The 20,754-nt window shown below is 43.3% G+C and overlaps 1 protein-coding gene across 2 annotated transcripts in view; it reads left to right on the forward strand.

The window, feature by feature from the left end:
- Positions 1-2,167: 2,167 nt before the first annotated feature.
- Positions 2,168-20,754, forward strand: part of C12H21orf62 (chromosome 12 C21orf62 homolog) — a 30,360-nt gene continuing 11,773 nt past the window's right edge. Inside the window, exon 1 of one of the 2 annotated variants that reach the window (XM_028877118.2) lies at positions 2,168-2,642. The gene's annotated coding sequence lies outside the window, so the exon portion shown is untranslated. The remainder of the gene's footprint in view (positions 2,643-20,754) is intronic. The other variant, XM_037209645.1, reaches the window with a different exon arrangement.

The raw sequence follows: 20,754 nt of genomic DNA on the forward strand, positions 1-20,754 counted from the left end.
GGCTGAGGTCTGGCCTCATGAAAGGAACAGGAAAGAGGAGACACCAGGGTTTGTCCATCCCTGCCTCCCAACTGCAACTGCTCTCCCAACACCATGCCTCCCCACCACCGTGGACAATAGCTCCCCCAACCTGTGTGCCAGGAGAAGCCCCCTCTTCATTAGTTTGCTTTTGTGGGGTATTTTGTCACAGCAGCCAGAAGTAACTAATACAGCTGGCTCATTTACTCCTCTTAGCTTCAAGGGTTCCCTTGTTTAAAAAATGGAACTGTGGGGCAGTTTTATCGGTGCATTGTCAGTTTAGAGGGGAGAGAGGAGTGTTGGGAATGTAAAACTCAAAAGCCACCTGCACGCATGGTCTATTTGTGTTTTGGGTTGTGTTGGTAACACTCTTTTTTGGTTTTTCAAGACAGGGTTTCTCTGTGTAGCTTTGCGCCTTTCCTGGAACTTGCTTTGGAGACCAGGCTGGCTTCGAACTCACAGAGATCCATCTGCCTCTCCCCCTGAGTGCTGGGATTAAAGGTGTATGCTACCACCACCTGGCTACCAGTGAGTTTTTATCAGGGTCACTAACAGGAACAGGGTGAAGGGTTACTCACAAGGTACAGGGGTAACACAAAAAGACCTGCATTTTGGAAAAGCCCAAGCCAACACAGCGGCTGGCAGAGCTGTACCCTCCCTAGGCCCTGCACGCTTGCAGCGCCACAGGCTGGTCAGTCTGTTCCCTGCCAGCTGATTATCGACTTTTAGATGCTGGCAAGGTGCCCTGGAGCACCTTCCAAGTTTCTGTTCTCCCACGAGCATGGCCTCCTCTTTACCTCTCAGACCTCCCTGCCCTCCTGAGGCCAAGGTTTCAGCTGGGAGGAAATTGCCATCAATAGGACCCCAAACCAGCAAGAGCAGACACTTGCCGGGTCCCTTTGTCCTGACTGTGGTCTGGGACTACCATCTCTAAACCTAAGCTCTAGCATTTGCCCAGTTGTTTGAGGACCTGGACCCCCTGGGGATCCATGAGAAACCACATGTCAGGAGAGGAATACACAGGTAAAGCGCTCGTTATGTGAGCATGAGTCCTAGTTCAAGAACCCAGAGCCCACATAGAGCTGGCTGTGGAGTGCCTGTGCCGGATTTCAGTGCCCCTGGAGGGAGGAGAGGTGCAGGGAACTTCTGTCCATCTAGACTAGGGTACACAGCTGGGGGGGGGGGGAGAGAGAGAGAGAGAGAGAGAGAGAGAGAGAGAGAGAGAGAGAGAGAGAGAGAGAGAGAAACAAGGTGGAAGGTAAAGGCTAGCATCTATCTGAGATTGTCCCCCGACCTTCAGGCGAGTGCCACAGCCCCCAACACAAACTTTTCCCACCCCAGTCCTGGCCCTCTTTTAGGGCCCTGATCAAATGGTACCGTTCAAATTCCCATCTCCCTGGCTAAAGGAATCCACACCATCTCTAACATGTGCACGTATTATTTTTGTTCCTTTCTTTACATGTTTATCACAGTGAGCTTGTATAATCCCTCCTATTTATCTCCATGTCCTTCAAGTCTCCTGGACCAGTGCTAGTGTGTGGTAAGGTCTGTGGATGGATAGATGGATGGATGAATGAATGGATGGATGGATGGATGGATGGACAGATGGACAGGTGCTACTCTCTTTGGAACACTGTTACTCCACATCCAAGCAATTATCCATCCATTTCTCTAGTCCCATAGTGCTTTATATTCGTGAGACCTGCCTCCATCCGTCTGACTCCTCCCATACTTAGTAAACCCTCATGGGTCACTAAAGACCAGATGTCATGGCACAGGGTGGAGCCTTCATGAATGGGGTTAGTAGTCAAAGAAGGAGAGCTGTGAGAACATGCCTAGAAGATTGGCTGTCTATGAGCCTAGACATGCCACACACACATATACACACACACACACACACATCAGACATTGAAGTCTGGAGCCCCCCCCCCCACCCCTTAAGTTTCCCTGTCTCCAAAGACTAAGATACAGCTTCTATTTTTAAGCCTCATGGTTTAGAACATTTTGTAGAAGCCCCAATTGGACTAAGCCATGATTTAACGGACACAGATTTTTTTTTTTTCATATTTACTTATGTCCTGGCTTCTAGCATTTAAAAATATGAGTTAATGAGAGAGAAGAGACTTTTAGAACAAGCACAGTTTATACCAGCTGAGGCACTCACCACCAGTAACAATTTATCAGGCTTAAGAGAGTGGAACAAATCGTGGATGTAAAAGTATGGAGGCATCTCCTCAGTCCACTATTAATCCATCCAATTTCCTGCCAGGGTAGACTTTCTTCCATTTGCGCTTCTCCTTTGGGGTCAGTCTACAGCAGCAGTACCCTCAGTTTCTTCTGGAAACTTCCCGGCTTACAGCCCCAGAGAGACAGGTTCTCTCCCGCTGTGTGGTTAATAAAACTGGTAGGCCAGCCAGCTTCCTTCTGGTTGCCACGGAAACCACCAGGCCACTGGCCCTCTGGAAACGGAAAAGAACAGCAAGTGAGAGACCACGAGACCACGCATTCCACCCCGGCTTGCAGATGAACCCAGCTGTCCAGCCAGGGTGAAGGATCAGTGGCCAGGGACGAGATCCGCAGGCTGCAGATGGGAGAGACAAGGCCCGGCGGCGCAGCCGCGAGACGTGAGTAGCACCTCTGCTCTGTTTAAAAAGCCTGTCCGCTCAACAGACAACTTTAATACCTTCAGGCTTTGGGCTGCCTGGCCGGAAAGTTCCGAGTCTGCTGGAGGGGTTGTATCAAGGGCAACCTCCTCGGAACTGCCACAGCTCCTGAATAGGTCCCGGAAGGGTGGTGGGCACCACCAAACGCTCGGGGCTTCCAAGCAACTGGATAGCTTTCCACCGTTCTCTGCTTCTAAAGGAAACACTTTTCAGGGCATTAAGCAAGGAATGAAATGGTCTTCTCATTAGTCCCTAAATAGACAGGAATCTGAACTTGTTTCTATTTTTAAAGATTTGGTTAGTCTCTTCTGTCAGGAAGTCTTTTCTACCTAGTAACAAGGAAAGCAAGCAGACCCAGATCCCGTCTCTTCTCTGTAGTGAATCACGAAGAACTTCAAGAGCTCGGAAGGAGCGTAGCCTGGGATGCTTTGGCGCTTTGCTTTTATCCTTCAGTGGTGTCTACATCCCACTTGCATGTCAGGGTTTATGGAGTTTACTCCTCAGACAGCACGAAATGAAAAAGCAAACAGTAAACTTCTTAAATAAGCATCACAAGGCAGATTGTCTAGCTAACTTAAAAAAAATGATGCTTTTATGCCAAAGTGGGGAAATGAGATAAATAACAAACAAGACGAGTGTTTGAATGCAAGTCCCATAGTCCATACGCACTCCTTCATCGATTTTATTGTTTTATAAACATGCTCTTGGCAGATTTTAGCAAAAAGTATGGTGGTATATGTGGGGTGAGGAGTGTGGTTCAAGCATTGTATGAGATATTTATAGGGGGAAGTCCTTATAAAATACTGAAACTCCAAACTTCAATTGTTCACAAACTTGTTTTGAATTTATTTATTTATTTATTTATTTATTTATTTATTTATTTATTTATTTATTTATTTATGTGTGTGTAAGAGAGGGAGAGAGAGAGAGGGAGGGAAAGAGACAGAAAGGGCGATTCTTCAGAAGTTCTTAACTTTTATTTTTAGATTGAATAATGCAATATGTTTGGAGGGGAAACAATTTTTTCATTAATTTTTTTGACAGAAATAGGTCAGTTTCTGAGAATAATAGTTTCAGTAAAGTGTTTATGGAAATTAGTGCTTTTCAACGGCTCAGTCGTATTTTCCAGTTTTCCTTTCCACACCGGTTTTTCATTGCTTAAAACTGGCGAGTGATCAGCTTGGAAGATCCGGTGACCAGTGGCTGGTGTCTGTGCCTTTAAGAGACAAGTAAGAGGTCAGCAGCGTGGACGGCAGTCAGTCCAAACAGCCCGACCCTGTCCAGTGGGCAGCTGGGCAAAGCCATGGGTTCGAAAGCCAGTGAATAGATTACCTGAGCATATTCCAGGCCACTCCAGGGGGAAAATGGAAGGTTTTGCTCACTGACAAATCTGTCATGCCCAGGAGAGGTAACCACCCATTTTTGTGAGAGATTCCTGAGGTTCCCACTGACCTGTTCTTTGTACTACACTCCATACCCACATTAGTTGAAGCAGCAGGTGGCTTATATTAGCCTCTCTTCTAATGAAGAGCTTGAACCTCTCTCATTTATGCCAGCTTTTTTTTTTTTTTTTTTTTTTACAAAGGGCGTTTCTGAAGTGTTTATGTAAAACAGAACCCACTTAATTCATCTCATTAAGCATACGATTTCCATAGACAGTTCAGTTAGAGGCCTCAGAGTCTAGCAATAGATTACGAGGTGTGGGACATCAATGGAGTCTGCCCATGGCCTTGGGCTCAGTAACAGCACTGTATTTCTACTTTGGCTCCTTATGGTGCATTTGGCTGTCTGGGTTAAAGTCTGAGCCATTATTAACTAGATCTTGGATCTCTGACAAGTTATCCAGCCACTCTGTGTCTCCATTCTAACAGGAATAGTGGGCGTCTGCTATCTATTTACAGGGTTATTGCAAGTCGTCAGTGGCCTGAAGACCTAAGCAGCACCTGGCACATTCCATGTTAGCATTACTAAGTCAAGCCAGGTGTGTGTCTGTGGTGCCGACTGGTCCTGTGGAAGGATCACTCGAGTTCAGGAGTTCAAGACCAGCCAGAGCAACATAGAGAGACCTATTCCAAAATAAAACTTAATAATCTAGTGAATAAAAAATATGGAGAGTACTTGGCCTGATGTCAGTCAGTTTCGGCAGGCTAGAAGGCTGTCTGTCACTTTGTAAAGGACATTGCCTTCTATTGGCAGCCATTTTTCTTCTTGGTTGGTGGTGGTATTTTTTTTTCTTCTCGTTGTGTTTATTATTCCTTTGAGAATTTCTTACAATATGTTTTGATCATATTCACCCCTTTCCCGAGTTCCTCCCTGATCCACCTCCTCCCCTACCCACCCACCCAACTTTGTACTCTTTAAAAGAAGATAAGCCAGTTGGTGCTGCCCATGTGTTCTATAACGTGTGGTCTCTCACTGGGGCACGGGTGACAGACCAGGGCTACCCTGACCCCCCTCTGATCCCAGCAGTTATCACTTGCCAATAGCTCCTTGGCTAGGAGCAGGACTTGTGTCCCTTCTCTCTCCATGCTGGGATTTTTGTCTGACTTGAACTTGCAAACATCTTGTGCATACTGTCACAACCCTTGTGAGTTCACATGTGCGTTGTTTCCCTGCGGTCATCCACTGCCTCTAGCTCATAGAATCTTTCTGGCCCCTCGTCTGTAAGAAATCATTACGAGTCTGTTTAATTCTATGTCAATTTAACATAATAATAGTATTAGGTTATCCTTGAGGGCCTATGACCTATCCAACCATGGTTTCTTGGCCCCAGTAACAGTGAGGACCAGGCCTTAAATTTGATCAGAAAGTGGTTGGTTACTCTCATGATGTTTGTGCCACTATTGTACCAGTGGCCACATCTGGCCAGGCTGGTTGTGGTGGTTTAAATAGGAATGACTCCCATAGACTCATGTGTTTGAATGCTTGGTCCATAGGACATGGCTCTGTTAGGAGGTGTGGCCTTGTTAGAGGAAGTGTGTCACTGTGGGGTCAAGCTTTGAGGTCTCATATGATCAAGTTATGCCCAGTGTGGCACACAGTCTCCTGCTTCTTGTAGATCAAGATGTTGAACTCTCAGCTCCTTCTCCAGCACCATGTCTGCCTGTACACCACCATGCTTCCTTCCCACCATGATGATAATGGGCTAAACCTCTGAAACTGTAAGCCAGCCCCAATTAAATGTTTCCTTTATAAGAGTTGCTGTGGTCATGGTGTCTCTTCACAGTAATAAAAAATCAATCCAAGACATTGGTCATTGCCATAGTTTGCAAGGTTCCTAGCAGGTTTAGGCTATTGACTACTTTTCTCCTCTAGTAGCATGCTTAAGACCTTCCAACACCATGAAAATCAGCTGAAGCTCCAGGTTAGCACCAGCTCAATTTTTCCATGTTCTATGGCTCGAGTGTGTAGTGTCCTCAACAACAGGGTCTTTCATAGTCTAGAGAGTAGACCAATTTCCATCATCCTAGACCCTATACCCAAAACCATGGCCTATAGCAATGACGATGACTTGTAATGTTTAAAGGTCCATGGGACTTCATTGGCTAACAACTCCAAAAGAGGTAACCTATTCCTGGCACTGGACTTTTTATTTGTTAGCCTGTGATGTCTATTAGGGGCTTTGCTGTCCCACTACGGAGAAATCCTACCTCAACTCTTCATATCCATTATGTATTTTAGGAACTTTCTACACTCATAAGACTGATTTTGAAAGTGTTTCTATATAAATGTTTTTGAAGTCTTTAGTGTTATTTGTCATTCCTGGTATTCATTCTTCTACCCTGTCCTCCAATCCCCCCAACTCACATTTAACCCTTCCTGTTCCATTAGTCTCCCTTAATCTTTCATATCACTTCATTATATCTATCCTCCATTGAAAGCACCCCATGGTCCATTACTAATTTCCTGATCTCTATAGGTATTCCAAATGAAATACTCATATCTGTAGATTCAAAGCTAACAGAAATATGAGAGAAAACATGCAAGGTTTATGTCTTAGTTTCGGTTTTTCTTGCTGTAAAGAGACACTATGACTATGGCAACTCTTATAAAGAAAAGTTTTCATTAGGATGGCTTGCTTACAGTGCAAGACAGTTGTGTAGCTTGGTCTGTTTGAAGGGCACCTGGCAGTGGGATCAGGATCCATCCCTGGTGCATGAGCAGATTTTTTGGAGCCCATTACCTATGGGGCTTAGTCCTGCCTCAACTGAATGTTCCAGGCTTTGCTGACTCCCCATGGGAGGCCTTACCCTTTTGGAGGAGGGAATGGGAAATGGGTGGGGAGGGGGGAGGCTGGTCGGGGAGCAGGAGGAGTGAGGAGAGGGGGATCTGTGGTTGGTATGTAAAATGAATTTAAAAATTCTTAAAAAATAAAGAAGGTGAAGCTGGGCGGTGGTGGCGCACGCCTTTAATCTCAGCACTCGGGAGGCAGAGCCAGGTGGATCATTGTGAGTTCGAGGCCAGCCTGGACTAATGAGTGAGTCCCAGGAAAGGCGCAAAGCTACACAGAGAAACCCTGTCTCAAAAAAAAAAAAAAAAAAAAAAAAAAGGTGCTCCATGAAAAAAAAAATTTCAGTCCTTTATCATGGCAGAGAGCATGGCGGCGTGCAGGCAGATGTGCTGGAGCTGAGAGTGCTACATCTTGCAGGCAACAGGAAGTCGACTGGCTGTCACACTGAGGGAAGCTTGAGCAAAAGAGACCTCAGAGTCTGCTCCAATGACCGCACTTCCTCCAACAAGGTCATATCTAATAGTGCCACTCCCTTTGGGGACCATTTTCTTTCAAACTACTACAGTTTCTCTTTCTGGATCTAGGCCACTTCACTCATAATGACTTTTCCCAGCTCCAACATTTACCTGTGGTTTTCCTAATTTGTTTTTTCTCATCACTGGATAATATTCTATTGCACAAATGTGACACATTAATTATTCATCCATCAGTTGCTGGACATCTGGAATGATTACATTTCTTGGATGAGCAGCGATAGCTGTCTTTACAGAGGACATGGAGCTTTAAGGGTGATATACTGACTTGTGGTGGATCTAGTTAGAGCTTTTTGAGGAACCTCCACACCGACCTCCATAGTAGATGCACCAGTTTCCACTCCCACTAGCAGAGAAGAAGCATTACTCTCTCTCCACATCCTTGCCAGCATTAGACATCGTTAATTTTTTTCTGATAGTAGTCATTCTGACTAGAGTAAGATGGAATCTCAAAGTAATTTTAATTTCTATTTCCCTGATGGCTAAGAACGTTGAACATTTAAAAATGTTTTTCGGCCATTTGTATTTCATCTTTTGAGAGCTCTCTGTTCAGTTTCGTCCTCAGTTGTGAATTGGGTTGTCTGTTTTCTTGATGTTTAATTTTTTCATTCTTTGAGTATTCTAGACACTAACAACCTCTGTCAGATGTATTGCTGGTGATGGTTTTTTTTTCCATTTTGTAGGCTGTCACTTCACTAGAATGATGGCTCCCTGTGTTCAGAAGCTTTTTAGTTTCATGAGGCCCTATTTTGTGATACCAGGGTCCTGTCCAGAAGGTCCTTTCCTTAGCCTATGGGTTCCAGCTCAGTCTTGATTTCTTTCTCTATCAGAGTCAGGGTATCGGGTCTTATGCTGAAGTTTTTTTCACTCATTTGGAGTTGAGTTTCATGCAGGGTGAGAGACAAGGACTCAATTTCATTCTTCATGTAGCTCCCCAATTTAACCAGGAGCGTTTATTGAAGATGCTGGCTTTTCCCCTATTGTTTATTGTTGGCCTTTTGTGAAAAATCAGGCATCTAGGAGAGTGTGGACCTATATGTGGACTCTCAGTTCTATTCCACTTATGAATGTGTCTGTTTTTATGCCATATTATGCTATTTTTAATTACTATAGCTCTGTAGTATATCTGGAAATCTGGGGTGGTGGTACCTCCTAGTTTTTCAATATTGGATATCCTGGGTCTTTTGTATTTTCATATGAAATTTAAGGTGATTTTTCCATTTCTGTGAAGAATTTTTGAGTGTTGAATCTATAGATTGCTTTTGTCAGGATGGCCATTTTCACAAAATGAATCTTACCAATCCACGAGCATGGGAGGGCTTTGCATCTGCTGGTATCGTCTTTGCTTTCTTTTTCAGTGTCTTAAAGTTTTCATTGTGTGAGTCTCTCGCTTCCTTGGTGAAGCCTATTCAAAGGTATCTTTAGACTGTTGTGCCTGGCACTGTTTCCCAGAGTATCTGTGTGTTTAGGAAGACTACTGATCCTTGCAGGGTAATTATGTATCCTGCTACTCTGCTGAATGTGTTTATCAGCGGTAGCAATTCCTGGTAGAGTCGTGGGGGGTCTTTTATGAATAGTATCATTATATCAGCAAGTGAGGATATTTTGACTTTTCCTTTCCTATTTGTATCCTTTTTGTCTCCTTCATTTATCTTCTTGCTCTAGCTCAGACTCCAAGGATTTTATTTTACAGGAGGAGGGAAAATGGACATCCTTATCTTGTTCCTGATTTCAGTGGCTATGCTTTTGAGTTTTTCTCCATTTAACAAGATGTTAGCTGTGGATTCACTGTATATTAACTTTATTATGTTGAGGTATGTTCTCTATATCCATAAATTCTTTAGGACTTTTATCATAAAGTATGCTGGATTTTGTCAAAGGCCTTTCGTAGTTTCTATCCATGAGTTTCTGCATGTGATAGATTACATGTACTGACTTATGTATGGAACCATCCCAACATCTCTGGAATGAAGCCAACTTGGTTATGGTGGATAATCATTTTAATGTGTTCTTGAGTCCAGTTTGCAAGTATTTTGTTGTTGAGAATTTTTGCATGCATGTCCAATCAGAGAGACTGGTCTATCATTTTTTTGTTGATACTGCATCTTTGTCTGGTTTTGGTGTCCAGGTAATACTTGCTTTGTAAAAAGAACTTATAAATATTCCTTCATTTTCTATTTTACAAAATAATTTTAGGAGTGCTGGAGTTGGCTCTTTGAAGGCCTGGTAGAATTCCACACTAAACCCAACTAGCTGGCCCTGGGGTTTTTTCAGATGGGAAATTATAATTACTGTTTGATCTCATCTGATATTATGGATCTCTTTAAATTATTTATTTCATCTTGCTTTAAATCAGATAAGTTGTATATATCTAGAAATGACTCCTTTTCATCTCTAATTGTATTAGTCTCTCTCTCTCTCTCTCTCTCTCTCTCTCTCTCTCTCTCTCTCTCTCTCTCTCTTAATTTGGCTAAAGGTTTGTTGATCTATAGAGTCCCAAGTGACAGAATGGCTGGGAAGAGGTGGCAGTCTCTGGAAGCAGCTGTGAGAATTTGGGACATGAATGGAGAGGGGCTGGGAGGGAGAGCATAGATAGCCTACTGGGGTCTACACCACATGGGCTGACTGGAGGGTCTCTGGTGGGAAGCAGCCTGGAATCTTGTGAACCCAAACATGACTATCAGTTTTTATGTTTAGCCTTGGGAACAGAGAGCTATGGGGACGGTAAAAAAAAAAAAAAAAAAAAAAAAAAAAAAAAAAAAAACTGGCACTTGAATTTTTCCTCTACTAGAAATCTGAATTTACTTGGGGAAAAAAGGAGCTGTATGTTTGACAAATGCTTACAAAACCTTCAGGAAGAACTTTCAGGTCAAATGCTGCACACCTGAGCCTGAAACCTAGGGAAGAGGTTAGGAGATCAGAGAGGTTAGATGATCGTCATCATGGATGAAGTATAAAGCCAGGAACATCATGAAAACCCTGGGGAAAGAGGATGCACTAGAAAAAAGGAATAGGCCATGAGCTTGAGCATCCAAGAAGGACAGGGGAGGGGGGTGAGACAGAAGGAGCAGCCATGGGCACTGTAAAAAGCTCAGGAGCCACGGTGCCACAAAAGTATGGAAAGCTCACTCTAGAAGGGAGCAGGAGCACCCAGGAGACAGAAGGAAGCAAATGTCTATGAGTTTGAGACCAGCCTATTCTACATAGAAGGTCAAGGTCAGCTAGGGCTACATAGTGATACCCTGACTTAGAAGAAGAAAGAGGAGGCAGAGGAGGAGGAGGAGGAGGAGGAGGTAGTTAACTATGTCAAACTGTGGTGATAAGTCAGCAGCAGTGAGACCAGTGAATTAGCTGTTGGGTTGGGAATGTTGTAGGGAGGGTTCTCTGAGAAACTGATGGGATTGTTCTAATGGTGTAATTACAAAACCAAGCCTGACTGAAGAGGCTCACAATGCTCACACAGGTAGCAGGCTATACGATCACAGATCTGCTTAGCAAGGCTGGTTTTTAACGTATTTTATTGTAAACTGGTTTGATGCTCAAAGAAAAGTAAGTTTGGAACAAGCACTGTCCGTCATCTGTGGTGATAGCCATGTTGCCAGCCTAATAAAGTTCCCGGAAAGACATGAGAGCTGAAGGCAACTTAAGAAACGGACACGGTTTCCCAGCAGATGCGGAAAAATAAACCGTCCCCAAACTGAAGAGGCAATGTAAGCAACACGCAGGAGAAATCAAGTCAGAACTGGAAAATAAAACATGCTGGGAGCCCAGAGATGAAACTCCTCCCTGAATACACACCACTCGGGGTTCATCCCAAGACATTCCTTCATGCCTCTGCCCTCCTCGTTTGGGGCAATTCCTAAGAGTCTGCTTCCCACTTGCATCTCTGAAGTGCCTGGCCTCCACTATTACTGTTGTAGTTCCTTTTCCTGTTGTTCTGATAAAATACTCCACAAAAGCAACTTAAAGGAGAAAGGGCTGATTCTGGCTCACAGTTCCTGGGTACCATCCACCATGCTGGGGAAGTCAAGGTGGCAGGATGCAGAAGTAACTGGTCACATTGCTTCCAATCAGGAAGCAGAGGGTGATGTACGTCTGCTGCTGCTCAGCTTCCTTCCTTCAGTCCAGGAGCCCATCCAGGGAATGATACCGCCCACAGTGGGCAGATCTTCCCATCCCAAGGAGCACAATGAACATAATCCTCCACAAGCATACCCAGAGACCATTCTCTGAGGGGATTCTAGATTCTGTCAAGTTAGCAGCTAATACTAATCATTACAGCCATTAAGAAAGCCAGAATCTTCTCTGTGGCTATAAGTCTGAAGAATTCATTTGGAGTAGTTCCTACCTACTTCGTGGGCATTTGGTTTAGCCCAAATTGCGATACTTAGATTATCTCATGGAGCTCCTGCCATCACAGAAGAATGAGTTTTGAAGAGTCAGGATGCACTCCTTTTAATAAGCACGTTTTAGAAGAGTTAGGTTTGCCATAAAGAACATGCAGATAGCACAGAGGGGCACTGTGTGGAGAAAACATCTTACCTTAGTTCATTTGTTACAACTCATGATCCAGTATCAATGCATCATTGTAGCAAACCGAAGCTGCTTCAATTTGATCAACTGTCTTTGTTCTTTTCCCAGATGTCATGTTAGTTTTAGTCGTAACATCCGGAAGTAATTTTAAAACTCCTTTTAAAAAAATCATTCAAAAAAGGAATAAAGTTTAAATGTCCTTTGCTTCCAATATTTGCATCTTAAGTCACCCAAGGAAAACTTTATTGTTACTTTTCTTTCAAAGTCTGATGGTTGGACCTTGAACTTGAAGGCAGAAGAAAACAAAAAGCCTAAGACTCATAGGTAACAACTAGCTGGAGAGACTGGAAATGTAACAGTGGTCGACTACAAGTGAGGGACCCGAAACCCCTCATTGTTCTGGAAACAGGCAGATAACATGGGAAAGGCCCGGCAGACTTTCTTGTCTCTCACCTCTTAACAAAGTGATCAGGATCCTCCTTAGGCCTTTGGCAGCCTCAGCCAGGATCCTAGCGCAGCGTTTGAGCAAGGTTCTCCTGGAGTTAGTTTATAGACCACGCTCCTAACAGGTTGTGGGAGGGTTTCACAGCAGTGGCCGTCACAATCCCTCAACCTAGGATAAGGGCAGGGTTTTGTCCTGCTCATCAGTGTCTGTGAGAACTGTATTGTTGGCTCTCTGAATCCACAGGTTCACTATCTGTAGACTCAATCAGCCTCAGATAGGAAATATTCATGAAATATTTTGATGTCTATACTGAACATGCAGTCTCTAAATAATGCAGCAAGATGACTATATAGCATTTATATTGCAGTTTAGTACAATTTTAAGTATACAGGAGGATGTGTATATATGTTATATGCAAATAGTCTCTATATATGGCTTATATATAAAGTCTACAGGTTTGGCTATCTTCAAGACTGTGAGGCGGGGTGTTAGAATCCCTTCTTGGATATCATGGGGGCATCTGTATACTTATTAACTCTGTTTCTCAGGCTCAAGAGGGTTGTGGTAGGAGATGTGAGCACTCAAGGCCTCTGACATGGGGCTCATGAACCCCATTCTAAGCAAGTGTGTTTAACCCCATTCCCTCATCAGATTCATAGGGAAGGTCTGAGGCCAGCTCAAACCCAGGCTAGACCTGCTGGCAAAGTTACAGAAGCTTGAGGGAAACATTTGCCCAATACATATGGCTTTTAAGATGATGCAACACCCAATAGATAAGACAGTGACCTCAAATGCTTACCGTCTCACACCCACACAAAAACTCATCATGGTTTCCCTGTCATGGCTGAGCCACGGGATGAAATTCTTGCTAAAGAACAAAGTAGATTTTGTTTTTTTGTTGTTCGTTTTGTTATTAGAGACTGGGTCTCTCTATGTAGTCCTGGCTGTCCTGAGACTCACTATGTAGATCAGGCTGGCCTTCAACTCCCAGAGATCTTCCCGCCTCTGCTTCATGAGTGCTGGGGTTAAATGTGTGCACCACCATACATGTCAGGATTTTGCTTTGTTGGAGCCAGAGCTTTGCTATGTTGCCCTGGCTGGTCTGATCTTGCCCCTGCCTCAGCCTCTGGAGTCACTGAGATGGCAGGTATGTGAAACCCTGTCTGGCCTGCTTACTGATTTGATGACGTGATACATTCCACAGTTCTAGACTATCAAAGGCAAAGGAAACAAAGACTAAGCAGGTCCATCTTTGGCTTAGCTGCGGTGGGGGATCATTAGAATAACACACTCAAGGCACTCCTGTCCATCAGGGTCTGTGCTAAGGGCTGGAGACCAGCTGTCAGCAAGACAGTCAGGGCTTTGTCACAATAGAAACCTGATGTCCACAGCACATCTGCCCAGCATCTCCCCAAACAAACAAGTGGGCCAAGCCCATGCCTGAAGGGCTGCTTCTTTCCGGAAACCCCGGTCTGCCCTTTGCCTGTGGAGCTCTTGGAGGCTACGCACACTTCCTGTTTTGTAGTCACAGAACTGCCACTGCCTTTTTCTTTCCCATCTCTTCCTGTGATCTTTCATAAGGACCCCAGTGACTATGGTCAGCTCCCTATCTTTAGAGCCTTAACTTAATGCCACTTGAGAAGTCCATCCTGCCATTCGCTATGGTTTGAATGGGAAATGTCCCCCACATGCTCATATGTTTGAACATTCGGTCCCCAGCTGGGGGTGCTTGTTTGGGAGACACTGTAGAACATTCAAGAGAAGGAGCTGGAGAGATGGCTCAGAAGTTAAGAGCACTGACTGCTCTTCCAGAGGCCCCGAGTTCAATTCCCAGCAACCACATGGTGGCTCACAATCATCTATAATGAAATCTGGTGCCCTCTTCTGGCGAGCAGGCATACATGCAGGCAGAACACTGAATACATAATAAATAAATCTTAAAACACACACACACACACACACACACACACACACACACACACACATTTAGGAGATGGGGCTTAGCTGGACACATATTACTACTTTGTAAGCTTACCTATCACATCTACCAGGGATTGGGATAGAGGCATCTTTAGGGGCCACTGTTCAGTCTGCCTATCATTTGGTGGGACCAGGAAATCAGAAATTGTGTTTGGGGATTGGTAAGATGGCTTAGCGGTTAAAAGTGCTTGCCACCAAGCCTAACAAACTGAGGTCAATGCTCAGGACCCACATGATGGAAAGAGAGAACCAATTCTCCCAAGTTGTTCTCTGATCTCCACACTCACTGCTGCAGGTGGGCACCCCCCCCATGCACAAAATAACTAAAGGTAATATAACTAAAGGTAATTTAAAAAATGGTGTATTTTATTGACATCTGTACTCCTGCAGTTCCTTTAAATATTTCACACACACACACACACACACACACATACACACACACACACACCTGAATTAGTAGATATGGGAATGGACAATTAATTCCTTCAGTTCCCAGGTTAGCTCACTAATAATTTCAGAACTCCCTATTTCCATAATTGGTTGTAAATCTGAATTGACTTGTTATAGAAAAATATGAGGCAAAGAGGGGAGTTTTCCACTGAGACTGTTCTTCAATCAAACTGTTGGTACAAGATGCAGTGAACATGCCAGGTGCTTCTAACTTTGAAGTGGCTTCTGGGTATGTCTTGACAGGGCGTGCTGACAGAGTTCTAATACCACTACTACGATTTTGGCACTGGGAAACTTTGTAGTTTGTGAACAGAGCTTAGTACTATGGTTGTTACAATGTATTTATACATAGCAGTAATAGTGCTAATGAACATTTGGTTTGTTCTGTTTCTAACCTGTGTGGTAGGAGTGTCATTCGGCACCACATGGAAAGACATGGGACCCAGAATGGCTCTCAGGCTGGCCCAATCACAACTCTGTGAACAGTCACAAAGACATTTTAAGTTGAGTTCAATAATGACTCAAATTGTAGCTGAAGCTAATTTTGCCAAAATTTCAATATTCGAGACATAAATTTTTACTTTCCTTTTTTTTCATACCAACAAGTTTGTGAGATGATAGCAAATAGTTTACTATTAAATATCGAATTTAAGCAAAGAGTTTAAGTCGCCCAACATGCCGACTGCACCAATGATGGTGTGCTTGGGTCCTGCCTCACTGTGAACCCTGTAAGCCACAGTGACAGAGAGATGCATGATCTTCACCCACAGAGGGGTGACTTCAGTGTCTGGCACTTTGGAAGGTCATGTGACAATGCAGTGGCTCATCCCTTGTGCTGTTGTGGAATGTGAAGAAGAAAGAAAAACAACACATTAAGAAAAGGTCAGCAGGAGATCCAAGTTCACTGAACTTTCTGCTTTATGAGTTCTGAAATATTAAGCAACAAGGACATCATTCCCCTTTAATACCCACCACCCTGTTTATCTCTGACCTGCCCCCTGCAGGGGATTCCTGGAACTCACCCAGAGAAAAGAGAAGTGCTGGAAACTCAAGAGGCTTTCTGGGATCCTACACTAAGACTTCCCAGTGCCCCTGTGAGCGTCTTGCCCACTGTTACATGAGCTTTTCCTGGGGAGATGTGAACAAATGTCTACTCACCCCAGTAGGGCACCGGTGACAGACAAAGTCCCATCTCACCCAAGGCCAGCTTGCTGAACCAGTGAACCTACTGGGCTTGCTCACAGGTGTCGTCATCGCAAAGACACAACTCTGGTTTCAAATGAGATAAAAGTTTATTCTGGAGCCAAATATGAATGACCATGGCCTAGGAACACAGATTTAGGTTACCCATAATTCCACATTCCAATGTGGTAATGTTTGATGAGGTCTTATAGTAACAGAACAGAGACGGTCATAAATCAAGGCAGTTTTCAAATTCCTTGGTGGAAACATTCAGTAGGTGGTATGGTGGTTTGAATGTAATTGGCCCCCATAAGCCAGTAGGAAGTGGCACTATTAGGGGGTGTGGCCTTGTTGGAGTAGGTGTGGCTGTGTTGGAGGAAGTGTGTCTAAGTTCACTTCCTGTTGCCTGTGCATAAAAATTAGAACTCTCAGCTACCTCTCCATCACCATGTCTACCTGCATGCTGCCTTACTTCCTACCATGATGGTAATGGACTAAATCTCTGAAACTGTAAGCCAGTCCCAATGAAATGTTTTCCTTTATAAGAGTTGCCATGTTCATGGTGTCTCTTCACAGCATAGAAACCCTAACTAAGACAGAAAGAAGTGGGTACCAGGAGTGGGGTGTTTCTGTGATAGGTTTGACCAGTTTTTTGTTTGGAGGACTATGGAGTATGGGACTGTGGATTAGAAAATCAATTGAATGCTTTAAGTGTGTTTTAATGGGCTGTAATAGTAGGGACATGGAAGACAGTGGTGCTGAGGGTGACTTGAACTGTGGGGGGGCTGGCTCAAGAGGTTTCAGAGAAGATTGCAAGTATGTGGCCTAGAGACTGGTGATATTTTGGTGAAGAATGTGGCTGCTTTTTGCCTTTGTCTGAAAAGTCTGCCTGAGGCTAAAGTGAAGAGTTTTGGATTAATTCCATTGGCAGAGGAAATCTCAAAACAGTCTAGTATTGATACTATTGTGTGGTTATTACTGGTCACTCTTATACATATTTATAATGAAAAGGAACAAGCTGAGCAAGGAAAAAATACAAAATGTACAATCTGAGGAGGAAAGGAGCACCAGGAAGTGGAATGGAGCTAAATCCTGTCTTCAAGGAGATAAACATATTAAGAAATGGCATAAAGGGAGTGATGACCTCAGAGCAAGATCCCACCCAGCTAAGCTTCCAACTTGTGAAAAAGAATTAAAGAAAAGCTTAGAGTCAGGTGTGGTGGTGCATGCCTTTAATTCCAGTACTCCAGAGGTAGAGGTAGGTGGATCTCTGAGTTTGAGGCCAGCCTGGTATACTGAGTGAGTTCCAGGACAGCAAGCTTAGGCAGTGAAGGAAACCATTGTAAACAGAAAGCTAGTAAAGAATTAACTGAACGAGGGACACGTTCCAGCCCCAGCAAGGAGCAGAACTTGGCAGCTTCAGCCATGTGGTTCTAGCTTTAGAGTCAAAGGTAGAGAAAAGGGGTTTGAAATCTTCTTCCTTCAAAACTAAAGAAAGCTGCTGAAGCCAAACATGTGTCAGGGGTGTCCCTGAATGGAGGCCAAAAGAGGCCATTATGTAAAGCTGTGAAGGTGAAACCTGGATTGCCTTGGACACCCCAAGATGTTAGAGATGCTAGAGTCGTGGGATACCTACTGAGGAGAGATACTAACAGGGAGTAGAACCAGCCTAAGAGACAAAGTGTGTTGCAGTGTAGCCATATGTTTTTCCTGTCCCACCCAGCCCTGGAGTCCCACAGCTGCTTATAAAATAATCACTCAGAGGCTTAATATTAATTGCAAATTATATAGCCTATGGGCTCAGGCTTCTTGCTAGCTAGCTCTTACAACTTAAATTAACCCATTCCTATTGCACTATGTTGCCACATGGCTGGAATATTACTGGTCTGCTGGCATCTTGTTGTTCCTTGGGCAGTGGCTGATGTCTCTCCTCCTCTCCTTTCTTCTCTCTCTTCAGCTCAAATGTACCACCTAATCTTATTCTGCTTGCCATTGGCCAAACAACTTTATTTATCAACCAACCAGAGCAATATATATTCACAGTATACAGAAAGACATCCCACAGCATTGCAGTCAATAAAGTTGAAAGGAATTGAAGATCTGAAGAATGGTTTGACATCAGGCATGGAGATGCAGAGTTTGGAGTTTGCCCAGTGGGTTTTTGGTCTTACTTTGATCCAGTTTCCTTACTATTCTCCCTTTCCTTCATTTTGGAACAGTAATATATATCTTGTGCTATTATGTGTTGAAAATATATGATTTGGTTCTTTGATTTTGATTTTATAAGGGATTACAGTTAAGAAATTGCATGAATCTCAGAATAGAATTTGAACTTTGCACTTTTAAACATTGTTGAGACTGTGATAGACTATGGGGACGTTTGGAGTTGGACTAAAGGCATTTTGCATTATGATATTGTTATAAGCTTATGGGGGGCAAGGAGTGGAATGTGGTAGTTTGAATGTAATTGGCCCTCATAATCTCATAGGGAGTGGCACTATTAAGAGGTGTGGCCTTGTTGGGGTAGTTGTGGTAGTGTTGAAAAAGTATGTCAAAGGTCATTTCCTGTTGCCTGTGGATCAAAATGTAGAACTTTCTATCACTGCCTGGGGACCAGCCCCCAGCAATACAAGGCTCAAAGGGAATCCACAGAGTCGGAATGTACTATGACTTTCATATCTAAAGGTTTAAGGAAAAAGAGACTCACACTCTCTTGATGGTTTCCTTCTTTATTCTTTATTTGTCTGTATTCTCTCTATTCTTTATTTTCCTGGTGATTTCCTTCCTCATTCTTGATGCTTTCCTTCTAACTCTATCTTTATTCTTGATGTTTTCCTTCTAACTCTCTCATACTTGATGTTTTCCTTCTAGTTCATTTTAATCCTATCTTTGTTTTTTCCCTTACAGCTTATATACCCCAGCAAAATCTTTCAGGCAATATAAAAATTACAATGTGGTTACATTCTGTTTCTCAAGTGAATGATTACAATGAATACAAAACAAACAGTAAAAGACAGCATGTTTTCCATATCCCTTACATGATCAAACACTTTAAGTATTACAGGTGATAAAGAAATTATCCCAAGAACCCATGTACATTCATACCCAAGCAACTTGCTACAGACTAACTGTGTAGGCAAGCAAGATATTCTTCTCAGGTCTTTTACTGGCAGGCTGCATTTTTCAGTTACAAAGAAAGGGCCAATTACTTTATTGCTTATTTTGAAAGGTGATCTTATAAGGAATCTTAAAGGAATCACAAACCTAAACTTTTATATATGAAATATAATCACTCAGCTCTACTTTAAATATTTAGGGTATGTACCCACTCATTAATAGTTTTTTTTTTATATCAGGAGATTGAGGCCAAAAATAGGAACAAGGAGTAAATCATCATTTGTGGTCATCAAAACCTAGCAAGAAAGGCAAATCAGCTAAGAATAATTGGGCTGCTTTGTTCTTGTTCTCTGATCCTAAAGAATTTCTCATTCAACTATGTGCCTTTCTAAAACTTTAGATTATCTTCTTGGGTTTTTTTTTAACCTCAAAGCTATTTGACAAAACATTTTAGTCTAATTTTGAATTATTTTCAAAGCCTGTTTCAGCTATGACACACTTTGAAACCTGTGAACACATCTCCCAACCTTAAGGATAAAAGAATTTAAGCTAGTTGGCTTACTAGGACTCAATTGTTTTTCTTAATCATTAACCTAAGCCACAGTCTATATGGCTCCTCAATAGAAACTCATGTGTTCTAGCTGTGTGACACTTCCTTTTTTTTTTTTTTTAAATCATCAACACTCTGTACAGCTTAAGAAAAAAAAATCATCTTCATCATAGTCCACAGGCAAAAATCCCCAGTAGAACTGGATGTTTCCATGAGATAAACACACTACATCACAGGCAGTGGGGATCTCCCCACACCCATTCACACCATGCCAGATACCAGAGAAGGATGGCAGCAGCAAACATGTGAAGGCACAGCAGAAGCAAAAGACATTCTGGGGCCTGTGGTCTCAGGCCTTGCCTATCCGAGATTCTCCATCAGGGAGTTGCTTCCTGGTGGGCTGACACCTTGAACTTCAATTGGCACCTGCTGTTCCTCTGACATCTCAGTCACCAGCAGCTCTCAGCTGCCTCTCCGCACCCTGTCTGCATGCATGTTGTCTTGCTTCCCACCATGACAATAATGGACTAAACCACCTGAAACTATAATATAGCCCCAATCGAATGTGCTTTCCTTTACAAGAGTTGTCGTGGTCATGGGGTCTCTTCACAGCAACAGAAGCCCTAACTAGAGGTGACAGACAGCAAAGTGGGGAAATCTCTGCTACAGGCCTTGGGTGCTATCTGATGACATTCTTAGCATCTTTGTGGTGGAAGCTAGTGGTCTGTTAATACATTCTAAAAAGGTTTTACCTGTTAGTCACAAGGATGTTAGGTCAGACACAGACATGGAATAATAGACAGGAAATCTATCAAGGAGGCTGAAAATAGCCTAAGATGAATTATAATTAGGCTCTGAACCTGCAATATTCCAACCGCTTCACAGTCATTAAAGTGCACCTGTGTCCTGCCTCACTGTGAACTTTGTAATCCACAGTGGAAGAGATAGACACAATCTTTCTCATCAAGTAATCAGCCTTGTAGAAGGTTCAGGGTAGAGTGTGGTCCCTTCCAGGGACTTCTGTTCATATAGAGGATGGGTTCCAAGGAGTC

The sequence above is a fragment of the Peromyscus leucopus genome, chromosome 12 (genome assembly GCF_004664715.2).
Source record: "Peromyscus leucopus breed LL Stock chromosome 12, UCI_PerLeu_2.1, whole genome shotgun sequence".
NCBI lineage: Eukaryota > Metazoa > Chordata > Mammalia > Rodentia > Cricetidae > Peromyscus > Peromyscus leucopus.